Consider the following 16,144-nt stretch of genomic DNA (forward strand, 5'->3'; position numbering starts at 1 on the left):
AGAACCAGGGTAAGGGAAAACCCATTCCCTGATGATAATAAAAACAAAAGAGGATCCAAAATTGGTACCAATTTGGCAAGTATTGACTCGATTGAATAATAATAATAATAATACAAAAAAACACGAATCAATACAATGAAAAAAAGAAATGGGGGATTGTGAAATGTGTTTATTTGATTCGTGTCAGTATGGAACAATGCTAGGGCCGCATTATGAAGTATAAGCTCCTATTTAAGAAAAACAGAGTGATTAGTGTACATAGTTCTTGTATCATGCAAAGGAGCGATCCAGCAATTTTTTGTAAATAGAGGGTTTGACGGGCGAACATTGAGACTCGAGTCTGGGAGATAAGAGGATCAAGGAGGTTTTTTTTTGGAAACTGCAGACTTTTGCATGGGACGCTGCTCAAGCCTCTGATAACCAGCAAAGAGATCCACCAAATAAGGAGAAAGGGGGAGTTGAAGGACGACCGAAGGACAAAGCCTGGGAGGAAGACTACGAGCCTTCAGCACAAGAGACCCCCAGAAAGACCACCAGAGACTGATACGCATGTGTCCAGAGAGGGTCTGGATTCCAGGAACTAATTATAATAACCCTGCCTTTTCTAGGAATAGTGATGAATATGTATTAGTCTAGGAGCATAAAAATCAGCCACCTGATGTAACAGGTGTGCATCCTGGTAGAGCAGAGACTCCCGGTGCACCCAGCGCTGTTTGCTTGCCTCTGTTCGCTTAATAAATCACAAAAATCCTATTTGGGACTTAATCATTTATCACAGTAACAATATAAGGATTGAACCAAAACCTTTATGCCAATGGCAACCTGTACAGGGGAGGACAGTTTTCACTGATGGTTCGGGGAAAACGGGAAAGGCGGTTGTTACATGGAAAGAGAACGAACAATGGCGAGACGTAATCGATGTAGTGAGAGGCTCCCCCCAAATTGTGGAGCTTCATGCTATTGTCATGGCTTTTAAACGTTGGGAACAGGAGCCATTGAACATTGTGGCTGACTCCCAATATGCTGTGGGAGTCGTACAACGAATAGAACGAGCGGAAATACATCGTATTCAGAATGAGGTGTTATTCCTGAAATTTAAGGAACTCTTGTTCTTAATAGAATGACGTCTGCATCCATATTGCATCATACACATTCGCAGTCACACCTCGTTACCAGGCATTTTTACCGAGGGCAACGCACAAGCCGACATGTTGACCAATTTGGCCATATATCCCCCAGTCCCTGATAAGCTCCTCAAAGCTCGTACCTCTCATCAATTCTTTCACCAGCCGGCTAAGTCATTAGCCAAGCAATTTACAATTCCATTAGGGGATGCAAAACTTATAGTGCAAACCTGCCCTGACTGCCAACACGTACAGGGACCATCACAGGAAGTAAACCCTAGGGGTCTCGGCTCATTACAACTCTGGCAAACCGATGTCACACATGTCCCTGAATTTGGCTGGTTAAAGTACGTCCATGTCTCTGTAGACACTTTTTCACATGCTGTATGGGCAACTCCATTGAGTGCGGAAACAAGCAGGCATGTACAAGCTCATTTTCAACTTGCTTTCGCAGCCCTAGTTATTCCATTAGAAATCAAAACTGATAATGGGCCTGCCTACACTAGCAAATCCACAGAAGGGTTTTTTCACACTTGGGGTATTACTCATAAAACCGGAATCCCACACTCCCCAACAGGACAAGCTATAGTGGAACGTACACACAGAACGCTTAAATCCTTGCTAGACAAACAAAAAAAGGGAGAGACGATGGAGACACCACAAAACGGAATTGCAAAGGTTATATATGTGATGAACCACCTAACTATGCCTTTCTTACATGAAGAAATTTCCCCAATAGTCAAACACTTTGGAACTCAAAAGACAGGCCTCAATTCGTTGTACGAGGATAAACCATTAGTTAAAATTCATAATCTTAATACAGGGGTGTGGGAGGGTCCATACTCTTTATTAACTTGGGGGCGAGGGTACGCTTGTGTCTCCACAGGTATAGGACCGAGATGGGTCCCAGCGCGAGCAGTTCGTCCTTGGCTAGAACCCTCATCCTCCTCAACCTCTGCAAGCTCGGGGAATCCTGGGTCTCCATCCAACCATGCCGCAACATCGGGGTCACCCTCGCCAACATGACAGGACAAGAAGCGATGTGCCTGTCCCTGGCTAGTGCTAACAACCCCTTTATGACATGTCTGGTGGGGATCCTGGCAGATAACAAAGATTGGACTGTCTACTTGCCGCAAGCACCCCTAGAGCCACAGGAATTAGATATCCTGGGAAGTGTAACAGCCACATCATGTGTAAGGTTCAATTATATGGGCAAAAACCAAACCATGAAACAAATCGTCAATGCCACACTTGCTCCTTATTGCAGTGTATCTCTTTGGTGTAATTATACAAAACTATAATAGCATCGTTCCTTGTGCCAGGAGTAGCTCTGCTCAGCTGTGGGATCGACTGTGGAACGGACCCCTAGGTGCACCCTGAGCATTTTCCTCGGAGGGGTCTCCACTCTCAGCCGTTCACCACAGGAGTAGAGAAGGACCTCCTGAAGCCGCAGACAAATTATTTTAAGTGATATTTTCTTGTGGTATGAATGAAAAGTGAAAGAGGCCTCTTTGTGTGAGTGTGTGATTGTGCTGTGTGAGTGAGAAGCAGCATCGCGGCGAAGCAACATCCCTAGTGCTTAGTGGCTTGTTGACTGATGTAGATTCTAGTAGGCACGCTATTTTACAATCGTAATTCTGCATGTGACTTTCACCCTGTTGCTAGTTGTACCGTGCTTGTTTCAATGCTTGCAAAGAATGCTTTTGCGCTCAATGCAATCAGCTTGGCTGTTAGAAATAAAAAGAGGGGGAATTGTGGGAAATCGGTCAGAAAGTATGTGGAGTATGTTAGACACAGAGATGAAGTGAGAAAAGGAAAATGCAGAATGAGGCGAAAGTCACGTAGCCTGAAGATAAAGGAGGTATAACTGGGAGACAGGTGCAGTCTGGCCTGTTGCTCATCAGTACACGAAAAGGAGATAGGGCTGCTGTGCGATCTCCTTGTGAACAATAATAACGGCTAACGAGCAAACTTTGCCAAGTTGTGTGATAAAAGCATGTAGATACGCTAAGCCTATATAAGTAGATGGGTTAGACAATAAAGTGCTTCAGCTACACACCAGCCTGGAGTCGTGTCATTCTTTCCCTTCATGATTCTGTGATTCATCAAATCTCCGAAGGAAGAATCATTAACATAGGTCCCCGCCCCTATTCGCATGTGTACTGGAGTCCTTGGGTGGTCATCTGGTGTACTCTGGTGGTCTTTTAATGAAGGCCAGAAATCTTCTAAATTCCTGACCCTTCCTTTCTTTGACAGACTCCAGCAGTCAAGCCAGTTCTTCCTGGTTCCCTTATCTATGCGTACAGACTTTTACCCCCTTATCTTTGGGGCCCTTGACATACCATTGTGCTGGCTAAGACCTATGGAATCAATATCCTGCATCTTGTTCCCTGTCTCACCAGGAGCCACAAGTAAGAAAATACTGGAGAGTCATTTAACACAGAAAATTTAATGAGAGTTGTTTTTGACAGAAAGCCTTCAAATGGGATATTAGAGTAATGTAATGGTTTTACCTCTGACAGTTAAATATGAAAGTGAAAAAGTTGGGAAATGCATAGAATAAACAACTGAATACCAAAATGTATAGCAGCTATTCTACTGAATTATTAATCCCATTTGTTATACTTTATTTTTAAAAAGGAGTTTTAAACATTAAAGTTGCAGAAAGAATATCTAAGATCTCTTCAAGTACTTCACACCAATAACATTGTGTCTTAGGTATAGAGGTATACTTTACAGAGAGGATGATTTGCAGCAAAATTAAAGAGCTAACAGTCCTGTCTTAATCTCTTTCACTTCATTAGCTGGCATTCTATATCGGTTGAACTATTTTATCTTGATGGGCACTATTTATCTGAAGAGAATAAGAATTTAAAATTCAATGGAAGTCTCATAAACTCTGGGATGTATGAAGAATTAAGTAAATTTTTAGAATAGTAGAGAAACATGGTTTGAAAATATTCTATTATGGCCATCTGTCTGTAGTCAGAACAAGCAGCTGGTGGTCGTTTTGCTGTCATAAAGAAAGGGCAACCACAGTGAAACAGGGAACAAGATAAAGGATGTTGATTCCTAGGTCTTAGCTAGCACAACCGTATGTTAACGACCCAAAGATAAGGGAAGAAAAGACTGTATGCATAGATAATGGAACCAGCAAGAATTGGCTTGACTGCTGAAGTCTGTCAAAGACAGGAAAGGCCAGATTAGCACGAAGACGACTTCTGGGCTTCAACAATAGACCACCAGAGTACACCCAGAGGACCACCCAAGGACTCCAGGATGCATACGAATAGAGCCGGGAACCTACTTTAACGAACCTGATGAATATACAAGAGACTTACAGGAAATGAAATGAATATGTATTTGCCCCACTAATATAAGCACACTGCCAGTAACCGTTGGTGCGCAAGTTAGGTGGAGCTATCTCCCTTGCGCCCGGTGTGTGTGCGCAGCATCGAACAAACATACCTGCTCTATAACTATTCCGAGGTTATAGAGTCTGATTTCCGCAAGTCAACAGTGCAAATGTCACCAAGGAAAAAACTTCTCACGGAGCTTTCCTGAAATCTTAAGATCAGACATTTCTAGACCTAACGTTGTAATTGACAGAGATTATTCATGTTTAATACAAATGGTAAAAAAAAAAAAAAGTCAGTTTGCAATACTAATTTGGATTACTATTCCCTATGTAGCATTCGCATTTCAGATCATCCTCTGTAGAAAACGGTCCTCTCACACCCTGCTTACACATTCCAAGATGCTGTATTTGTTCTATTTACCTGTCCACTGTATCCTAACAAATCTTGCCACAATGCACCATGGAAATGTCTATATGGATGTGGATGTATAGAAGTTATCTAAGGTGATGGCCATGGCAAACAGTGGCTGCACTAGAACAGAAAGAGAGAAGGAGGGGTGCAAAGGGGGAATTGAAAAAGGTAAATAAAGGACTTTAGGAGGGTTTAGAGGACAGAACCTGTGTGCGTACTGCAAGAAGGAAGGACATTGGAGAAAAGCAAAAACAAAACAAAAACAAAACAAACAAAAAAAGAGGATTGCCTTAGGTTGCAGGATAAACTTGCAACAGTAAGAGCAGGAATGACAGGGACCTGGGACATCTACCCTAGCAGGTCCACTGGTTGAAATAAAGCTAAGGAACAAAGAGAGAGAAGAGAGAGGCTTGGATTTTGTTGTTGTTGGTGGTGGTGGTGGTTACAGGAGCTTCTTTCTGTGTTAATTCAAAAACTGATTCTTGAAAAGCGATGAGTCTGTAAATGTAATAGGAGAGACTGGCCAACAGGAAAAGGCGTTTTTTGCAAGCTTGAAATTCAAATTGGGAAAAGTGATTGGAATACGTCAATTTTTATACTTACCCAATTCGCCAAGGCCTTTAGAGGCAATTGGCTAGCCTCTTTCTAGGGCAATCGGTAGTAGATAATCTGCTGTTAAAGATAACAAAAAAATGTTTTTATAAATACATCAACACAAAAAAGGAGGACTAAGGAGAATCTCCATCCTGTACTGGATGCGGGGGGAAACTTAGTAATCAGAGATGAGGAAAAGGCTGAGGTGCTTAATGCCTTCTTTGCCTCAGTCTTTAGCGGCAAGACCAGTTGTCCTCTGGATACCCAGTACCCTGAGCTGGTGGAAGGGGATGGGGAGCAGAATGTGGCCCTCACAATCCATGAGGAAATGGTTGGCAACCTGCTATGTAATAAATGATGGGTGTTTGTTCATTGTAATGTACATATTCAAACAGTTTTAAAGAAGTGGTCAAGATAAGATCAGGACATTCTGAAATATCCTGTTGAAACAGGATATCTCTCTAAGTGGTGTGTTAAGGAATTGGTGAAGCAGACAAAAGAGGTTGCTCAACCAGAAACCCCAGTTTCATCCCCTGCTCAAGCATTACCAAATAAGGAAGAAGGGTCAAACAACAATGCAGAGGAAGACTACGATCTTCATCTCCACGACCACCAGAGAGACTGACACGACCCCCTACCGACAGTGTGCGCAGTTGCAGAACATACCTGGATATACCACGTGTTCACCAGACTATAAAAGGGGACTCTGGAGGGGGGCGTGCGCGCGCCGTTGGTGGAGCAGAGACTCCCCGGCCGCCCAGCGCTGTTTTGCTTGTTGGCTGCTTACTTAATAAAATCATTTCCATTATTGGACATGACCCTCTCTGCCAATTAATTGAGAGCTAATTCATAACAAATTTGGTGTCGTGACTCGGATGAGGGCAATTTGACTGAAGAAGCTCTTCGGAGGGGGCGCCCCGCCAATTTCGGCAGCCTCTGTTGAGAGTGATTTTCACTCAAACCCTTCACCGACGAACCCTAAAATTAGCAACAAGCAAATAAAGCTGGCAACCCCAAGTAATCTTTGTGCACGAAGACCGAATGAAGACTCAGGATTGAGTAAGTATAGGCCGGTGATCCGTTCGGTCCAGTGGGACGAGGCGAGTGCGGACCCCTCGGTAGTACAGTTCCCACATCCCGTGAGGGACTGGGCCATGAAAAGGGGGAAGCGCTGTGTGTGAGTGCATGAAGGTGCTCCAGAAGATGGGACAGAAGAAAAGTGAGCCTTCTGGTTGTAATAAATTAGTGGGGGTTTGTTCATTGTCTTTGAGGAATTTGGAGGATCTGCTGAGGAGATAAGGGTGCACAATTTAATGGCCTTGATAAGGGGGAGGATTAAGCAAACAGATAGCAGGAGGGGGTGTTGGGTAAACATCCTTGAGTGAAAACAGACTCTGTGAAGTTCCTTACCACAAGACATCCTTTTTGCCACTTCACTTCCCCCACCTGAACACGAGCACAACGCGTGATCACCGGCAGAGGAACAACGACCCCCCTCTCAACAATAGACTGCGCAGCCTCAGCCAGTTCAACAAGTCCTGACAAGCCGGAATTCGACTGCTATAAAACAGCAACCCTGGAAAGGGAAGTTGCGTGCTGTTGCGGAGCGGAGACTCCCCAGCCGCCCAGCGCTGTTTTGCTTGTGTCTGCTTACTTGATTAATAAAATAATTTCAATAGACCAGAAAATTGTGTGGTCTAATTTATAACACTGGTCCCATGGGTAAGGGAAACTCTAGTGAGAGTTTACCTCCTATTCCCCCGGATAGTCCACTGTGGGTTCGATTCCCACCAGAGTCGCCGGGTTAATGATTAAGAATTGGAGTGATTCCCCTTCTAGGTGGGGAAAGAGTAAAGTAAAGTGAATATGCACACCTTTGGATTAACTCAGAAACTGGAGCTAATCTGTATCTCCTAAAAGAAAAAGGAGGGAAAGGGAGACGTGGCACCACCTCCCTATATACCCCCTCCTACGCCCACGGCCCTCTCCCTTCCAGGACCTGCTGATCCCCAGTTCTCAGGGGAGTCGGATAGTGAGATTGACTCCAGTGCCCAAGGGCCAGTAACTAGGAGTCAAACTAGAAAACAGAAACTAAAAACGGAAGGAAGGTTGTACCCATTAGGAGAAATAGCGAGGGGAGGACCACAACCTGGAATGGGATATGTAGCCGTCCTGGACCAGTTTCTGGGTCCTAATATATATACCTGGGAAGAACTACAATCTATCCTAGGAATTTTGTTTACATCAGAGGAAAGAGGAATGATTAGGCGAGCTGGGATGCGAATTTGGGACCAGCAACACCAGCAAGGTCCAGCTGCAGATGTTAAATGGCCAATGCAGCCACCTAATTGGAATAATCAGGACCCGATCCATCACGGCCATATGCAAGATTTGAGGACTATCATTATTCAGGGAATTCGGGAATAAGTCCCGAGAGGGCAGAATATCAATAAAGCCTTTAATGAGCAACAAAAGAAAGATGGTAAATACAGATTGGTACATGACCTAAGAGAAATTAACAAGAGAACCGTGTGGGAATAGAAATGTTGTTTTTGCAGAGTTACTTTGTTTAGAAGGAGGGAATGCAGTACTGAGATATGCTTATAGTGATAAGAAAGCTTAGCAGGCGACCTTGTAAAATCCAGACAACTAGACTCCTTAGGACAATTAGGTGAAAATCACGGTGTCAAGTCAAGTCAGATTAGTGAAGAAACATTACCACTTCAAGCAGTAAAAATGTCAAAAGAAATTTGAAATTTAACAGGCCGGCAACTGAAGGCCATGCATTTGTTGTGAAGTATCAGATAGATTGTGAACCTGGATTACTCACTCACTCAGTGGGGAAACAGGGGAGGGTCTTGTCATCAAAAAGGTATATAAACTGTGCTTTGGAACTTGTAGATGCGCTCTCTCCTGCTTGTGGGGCGCCCGCCATTGCAATCGCAAATAAATTACTACTTCATCCTCGCCTGAGCCTAAGTTATTGGCTACGGAGTGTTTCTCACAATTTGGGGGCTCGTCCGGGAGCCAGTCACCTACTGGGGAGCCTCACCGCCGCAGCAGCAGGAAGGCATGCCCCGCTGATTTCAGCGGTCCTGTGCATCGACGGTGGCGGTTCTGCGGAAAGCTGACAGAGGGCCCAAGACTGGTTAAAGAGGCAGGATCCGTGAAGTAGTGGGGAAAGGAAGAAGGTAGGCACTCCAGGTTTTTAAGAATCGATCCGGCAACTCTGTGCACAGACCAAGGTAAGAAATATTAAGTATTGCCTTGGGGGTCGGGTGATCTGGTGTATGGTAAGCCCTTGCACGGGGAAGTGCTGGCACTAACCAGGGGAATCTGGTGTACGGTAATCCTTGCACGGGGAAGTGCTTGGAAGTACACCAGGGAATCTGGTAAACTCAGGTGTGTGGTAACGCTTGCACAGGGAAGTGCTTGGCGGTACACCCCCATTTTTCAGTATGTTGGTGTGTGGTACACTGCAGAAGGGAAATTTCTGTAGCACATACTGGCGAGGGTTAGGAAAGATGGGAGATATGAGTTCCAGGGGACAGGGAGATATCCCTGGGGGAGTGCCTACCGACTGTCCTTTAGGAAGGATGCTGAGAAATTGGAAAAATAACCCCAAAACTAAAGAGAAAGATAGGAAGAAGATGGTTAAATATTGTGTATCAGTCTGGACAAAAGAACCAATTAAAGGAACTGCAGTATTTTGGCCAAAATACGGGTCTGACAAAGATTGGGTATGTCAGGCCTTAAACTTGTATGTTAATAACAAATTTCCATTTTCGGAAGAAGAATCGGAGTATGCAGCTTGTTGGATACAAGGATCTAATTTGATTTTAAGCAAAAATCAGAATAAAGAGGAAAAGAAATGGGAAGGGACAAGTGATAAATGGGACCTTTTGGATAACTTACCTCCTCCTTATAACCCCCAGGCTGCAGCAACAGCAGCAGTCAGTGTAACACCTTCTCTAAGAGAAGAAACAGGAACTGTAAATGACATTAACTCTGGGAACAGGGGGTACCCCAGACTTGTAAAAGAATTGGAACACTGCAAAAAAGACCTTGAGAATTTTCCACTCCCTGGTACTAATACTGCTAACACTAATGAAGCTGCTATGTATCCTCTCCGTGAAGTGCCGCTGGGACCTAGACAAATAGGATATATAAATGCCCCCCTTTCTAGCGGAGAAGTGCGAAATTTTAAAAAGGAAATGAAATCTCTGATTGAGGATCCCATTGGATTAGCAGAACAGTTAGATCAGTTTTTGGGACCCAATCTATATTGCTGGGGAGAAATGATGGCAATTCTGAATCTGCTATTCTCAGGGGAAGAACGAGGAATGATCAGAAGGGCAGCAATGCGGGAATGGGAAAAGGATCATCCTCCAGGAGATGGAGTGATTCCAGCAGAACAAAAGTTTCCAAATGTGGACCCCAATTGGGACAACAATAATATACAGGATAGGACTAATATGAGAGACTTGAGAGAACTGGTAATTAGAGGAATTAGAGAAGCAGTACCTAAGTCTCAGAATTTTATTAAAGCATTTGAGGTTCAGCAGAATAAAGATGAAACCCCAAGTGATTTCTTGGAAAGGCTCAGGGATAGGATGCAAAGGTATTCAGGAATGAATCCTGATGACCCTGTAGCGCAGGGTCTTTTGAAGATTAATTTTGTAATGAAAGCATGGCCGGACATACAAAGGAAACTTCAGAAATTGGAGGGATGGAATGAACAGCCGTTAGAAAGACTTTTGAGGGAAGCGCAGAAAGTGTATATCAGAAGGGAAGATGAAAAGCAGAAACAAAAGATGAAAATGATGATTTCCACAGTGAATCAAGTGGTGGGGCAGAGAATGAGGAACCGATGGGAAAACGGGTTTCAAGAAAAACAAGGTTTGGGATGGAATCAGGAAGAAAAAGGAAACAGGAATGTGAGATCAAAGCGGCCACTGCCTCCTCAGTCACGGCAGCTACAGGGAAGATGTTATAAATGTGGGAAAACAGGACATCTTAAACGAGAATGTCCTGAATGGAAAAGGGAAGAAAGATTGTTTACCATCATAAACTCTGAATAGGGGGGTCAGGGGCTCTTTGAACAGTGGTCCCACCCAGAGCCCTTGATAAATTTAGAAGTGGGACCTAATAAAGAAAAGGTTGTATTTTTAGTAGATACAGGAGCAGCCAGATCCTCTTTAGCTTATAAAATTTCGGGACTCAATTTAACTAATAATACTCTACGAGTAACAGGGGTAGAAGGACTTGGTATGGTAGTGCCACTTTTTGAAACCACTGAATTATCTTGGGAAACTAAAACCGTCACTGGGCAACTGTTATATGTACCTGAAGCAGGGACTAATTTATTAGGGAGAGATTTCATAGTCAAATTGGGATTACAATTGAAGACCTGTGAAAAAGGAATAACAATCGCAATGAAATTGTTAACAGAAAATGATGAAAAAGAAATAAATCCCATGGTATGGGTAAGGGAAGGAAATCGAGGAGGGCTTAACATAACTCCCTTAAAGATAACTGTTCAAGAAGGGAGCGGAATAGTTAGACAGCGACAGTATCCTATCTCTTATGAAGGAAAAATGGGCCTGAAACCTATAGTGCAAACTTTAGTTAAAGATGGTCTTTTGGAGCCTTGTATGTCACCATATAACACTCCAATTTTACCAGTACGAAAGCCAGATGGTTCATACCGATTAGCACAAGACCTAAGAAAAGTTAACGAGATAACACGGAAGCGCCACCCTGTGGTTCCTAACCCTTATACCCTGATGAGTAAAATCCCTCATGAGCACAAATGGTTCAGTGTTTCAGATGGACTGTTCTGTCTCAGGGATTTACTGAATCTCCCAATTTATTTGGGCAAGAATTGGAAAAGATTTTAGAAACATTTCATATTCCAGAAGGGGTGACGTTGTTACAGTATGTAGATGATTTATTGGTATCTGGGGAAGAAAGATCAAAGGTAAAAGAAGCCACCAATAAACTTCTGAATTTTTTAGGAGAACACGGGCTAAGGGTATCTAAAGATAAATTACAGTATGTAGAAAAAGAAGTTAAGTATTTGGGACATTTAGTCTCTGAGGGCAGACGGAGAATAAACCCTGAGAGGATTCAGGGAATTGTGCGACTTCCTCTCCCCAAAACAAAGAAAGAGTTGAGAAAATTTTTGGGTTTAATTGGATATTGCAGACTGTGGATAGAAGCATATGCACAGAAAACAAAGAAATTATATCTCAAATTATTGGAGGAAGAACCTAATATACTGAACTGGACTAAAGAGGAAGAAGAAGTAATGGAAACATTAAAAAAAAAAGACCTTATTACAGCACCAGTCTTAGCTCTTCCTGCCCTAAAGAAATCATTTTATCTTTTTATAACTGTAAGTGAGGGTGCTGCTTTGGGGGTGTTAACCCAAGAATGGGAAGATAAAAAGAAACCTGTAGCGTATTTGTCTAAATTGTTAGACCCTGTATCCCAGGGATGGCCAGAATGCGTTCAGGCAGTAGCAGCAACTGCCTTATTAGTGGAAGAGAGCAGGAAATTAACCTTTGGAGGACAATTGATTGTTGTTACCCCTCACCAAGTGAAGGCTATTCTCACTCAGAAAGCAGGAAGGTGGCTGACAGACTCCAGAATACTAAAATATGAAGCTATACTAATTGAAAAGGATGATTTAACTATAACTACAGAATCTGTTTTGAATCCTGCCTCCTTCTTGTCAAAGGGAATTGAGGATCCAATAAATATAGAGCATAACTGCTTAGATTTAATAAATTACCAGACAAAGGTAAGATTAGATTTACAAGAGGTGCCCTTAGAGGAAGGGGAAATATTGTTTATAGATGGATATTCTAAGGTGGTACAAGGAAAGAGATGTAATGGTTATGCCATCATTGAAGGAACAGATGGGAATGTCGAAGAAATGGGAAAACTGCCTAGCAATTGGTCAGCTCAAACCTGTGAATTATATGCATTAAATCAAGCATTAAAATTATTAAGAGGGAAACAGGGAACTACATATACTGACTCACGATATGCATATGGGGTGGTACATACATTTGGAAAAATATGGGAAGAAAGGGGCTTAGTAAACAGCAAGGGAAAGGAATTAGTCCATGAAGAATTAATTAGACAGATTCTGGAAAGTCTGTTACTACCAGAGGAGGTTGCTGTGGTGCATGTGAAAGGACATCAAAAAGGAAACTCCCTAGTTGAATGGGGAAATAGGATTGCAGATGAAAAGGCTAAAGAAGCAGCTTTGCAATTGGAAGTAGAAGCAAAGCTGCTTCTTGTACCTGAAATAAAACCTCCACCTGAAAAGCAGATATTCAGCAAAAAGGAAATAGAAGCCTTTAGGGAATTAGGAGCAAAAGAGTCCGAAGGGTTGTGGACTCTCCCTGATGGGAGAAAAATGGTAAACAAACAGATAATGAGAGAAATTTTAGCTGTTCTACACCAAGGAAGTCACTGGGGAGTCCAGGCAATGTGTGACGCTGTATTAAGGAAATACATATGTATAGGCATGTATACTGTAGCTAAACAAGTGTGTAATAGTTGCATAACATGCCAACGAGTGAATAGGAAGGCTCTACGGAAACAACCCCTGGGCGGACGGGACCCAGGGCTTCGACCTTTTCAGAGCACCCAAATAGATTTTACTGAATTACCTAAAGTGGGCAGATTTAAGTACTTGCTGGTGTTGATTGACCATTTGTCAGGATGGGTAGAAGCTTTTCCTTCAGCATCAGCAACAGCTAGTGTGGTGATAAAGGTAATCCTGGAACAAATAATTCCTAGATATGGGATTGTTGAAAATATAGATTCAGATCAAGGAAGTCATTTCACTTCATCTATTTTACAAGGATTAATGGGAGCCTTGGGAATAAAATGGGAATTTCATACTCCATGGCATCCTTCCTCATCAGGGAAAGTGGAGCGAATGAATCAAACATTAAAGAAACATCTGTCAAAGCTTGTTCTAGAGACTAAGCTTCCCTGGACAAAGTGTTTACCTTTAGCACTTCTCAGAATTCGAACTGCTTCTAGAAAAGATGTAGGAGTGTCACCATATGAGATGCTGTTTGGACTGCTGTACCTGGGTAGAAACGGTGAGATACCTATTTTTGAAACTAAAGATATTTTTCTCAAAAATTATATACTTGGATTATCTTCTTCCTTAGCATCTCTCAGGGTTCGTGGACTGTTGGCTCAAACTCCACCTTTGGAATTCCCAGTACATTCATTCCATGCATGAGATTGGGTCCTGATACGCACCTGGAGAGAATCAAAACTTCGGCCTGAATGGGAAGGACCATTCCAAGTACTGCTAACCACTGAAACAGCCGTAAGAACTGCGGAAAAAGGTTGGACTCATTATACTCAAGTGAAAGCATCTACCAACCCTAGCGCTTGGGAAGTTGTTCCTACAGAAAACTTGTTGAAAGTTAAAATCAAAAAGAAAAATCCCGTAATAGACTCTGAGCAGGATAAAAGCTTATAGTTGTAAACTAACCCTTTATTTTCACAGATAACTAAAAAGGACAGACCTATAACAAATTGAATTGCTCCCAAGAGGAGTTTATTATAGTACATCCTATTTTTGTTTGTTTGTTTGTTTGTTTTGTTGTGTATTAATAATTATTTGGAAGCCTAAGATTTAAGAATGATGATAGGGAAAAATCTATTATTAATTTTGTTTCTGGTAACTATAAGCCTCAGAGGAGGCCTTGGTCAAGTGGAAACTTGGAAAAGATTTGACCAGATGATAGCAAAGACAGAGTATCCTGTCAAATTATGGGTGAATGTGGCAGAGAGTTATGAACCACAATCTATTACATTTGATGCTTGTGAGGTGTTAACTTGTGGAGATTTAAATGCTCAACGACGACTGAGCAAAGAACACAAATATCTCTGCCCTGAACCTAAGACATGTTTAAAGGACCCCCTTGTTCGGATTGGGCTGATGTGTGGTGGACGACCAATCATAAAGGATGGTCATATACACCCACATCTATCTACTTTATGAGATTAAAGGAACAAATTAACATATTTAAAGGAGTGGTTCAGCCCAACTGTCAGCATCTACAATGTAATCCAATAACTATAACAGTTAATCGGGCTGACTACCTTACAAACCGTACTTATGGTCTTGGAGCAGATGTAACTGGACGAGACCCAACAGCTAGACTGAGAATAGCTGTAAGGGAACGACTCTCTCCTGCCATCATAGAAAGGGAGAAACTCAAGGAGAAACTCAAGGAGAAAGCAGGAGAGAAAACAGGAGAATCTCTTCGAAATAAGGCAGTTGTCACAGTTAAAGAAATAAAAGATCTTAGACAAACATTTGAGATTGAAACAGGGTATGGAGATGTGAATGCCTGGATAGAATGGGTCAGATATACTGTCCAGAGTCTCAACCATAGCAATTGCTATGCTTGTGCCTCAGGACGACCGATTGCCCAGATAGTGCCCTTCCCATTGGGGTGGACCAAAGACTCCCAAGGGATGCGATGTATGATTGCATTGTACCAAGAAAAGACTGCCTGGGGAAATGAAGCCTGTAAGTCTCTCTCTTTGCTATTCCCTTCCTTGCATAATAGCAATATCAGAGCTCCCCCTGTATTCTCCACAGCCATAGGTAACCATACAGCCTGCCTCTCACGGCAGGGTGTGAGTGCTACCCGGCATCTGGGAGAATTTGCCTTGTGCACGAAGACCTTGAATGCTACCAAGGACTTGACGGGAAATTACTCAAGACTTGAGACCCCCAGGGCAGATCTCTGGTGGTACTGTGGAGGGAAGATCTTACGGTCCACCCTACCATCTAATTGGGGAGGCACTTGTGCACTTGTTCAATTAGCTATACCCTTCACCCTGGCATTTGAAAGAGAAACATCACAAATACCCAGAAGAAGTAAAAGAGGCTTAGGAATATCATTTGATGATAGAGTCTACATAGATTCTATTGGGGTACCTAGAGGAGTTCCGGATGAACATAAAGCTAGGAATCAAATTGCTGCAGGGTTTGAGTCACTGTTCTGGTGGGTAACAATCAATAAAAATGTGGATTGGATTAATTATATCTATTATAATCAGCAGAGATTCATCAATTATACCAGGGATGCAATAAGAGGAATCGCTGAACAACTAGATGCCACCAGCAAAATGGCTTGGGAAAACAGGATAGCATTAGATATGATGCTCGCAGAGAAGGGTGGTGTATGCGTGATGCTGGGCAACCGTTGTTGTACTTTCATCCTTAACAATACAGCCCCGGATGGCACAGTAACAAGAGCATTGCAAGGGCTTACCACCCTTGCCAATGAATTAGCAGAAAATTCGGGAGCAGACACTTCCATCACAGGATGGTTGGAATCTTGGTTTGGTAAATGGAAAGGGATGGTAATGTCCATATTTACATCCTTGATTGTAGTAGCAGGAGTTTTGACAGCTATTGGCTGTTGCATTATCCCCTGTGTAAGGGGACTTGTCCAGCGGTTAATTGACACCACATTACTGAAACAAATGACCATGGATCCACCACCCTACTCAGATAAAATGATGATATTAGAGGAAATGGAGAGCAAAGAAAGTGAAGAAGAGGAAGATATTTACCAAATTACACCTTAAATAAATAAA

General features: G+C 42.6%; 1 long non-coding RNA gene across 1 annotated transcript; it reads right to left on the bottom strand.

Moving 5' to 3' along the window:
* Nucleotides 1–710: 710 nt before the first annotated feature.
* On the bottom strand, nucleotides 711–16,138 carry LOC118159744. Its single transcript, XR_004747228.1, has 3 exons — nucleotides 15,757–16,138; nucleotides 13,594–13,601; nucleotides 711–721 (listed from the first exon to the last, which is right to left on the bottom strand). It is a non-coding gene; the product is annotated as an uncharacterized LOC118159744 (long non-coding RNA).
* Nucleotides 16,139–16,144: the final 6 nt, after the last annotated feature.

Source organism: Oxyura jamaicensis, unplaced genomic scaffold, assembly GCF_011077185.1.
Source record: "Oxyura jamaicensis isolate SHBP4307 breed ruddy duck unplaced genomic scaffold, BPBGC_Ojam_1.0 oxyUn_random_OJ71920, whole genome shotgun sequence".
In the NCBI taxonomy this organism is placed as follows: domain Eukaryota; kingdom Metazoa; phylum Chordata; class Aves; order Anseriformes; family Anatidae; genus Oxyura; species Oxyura jamaicensis.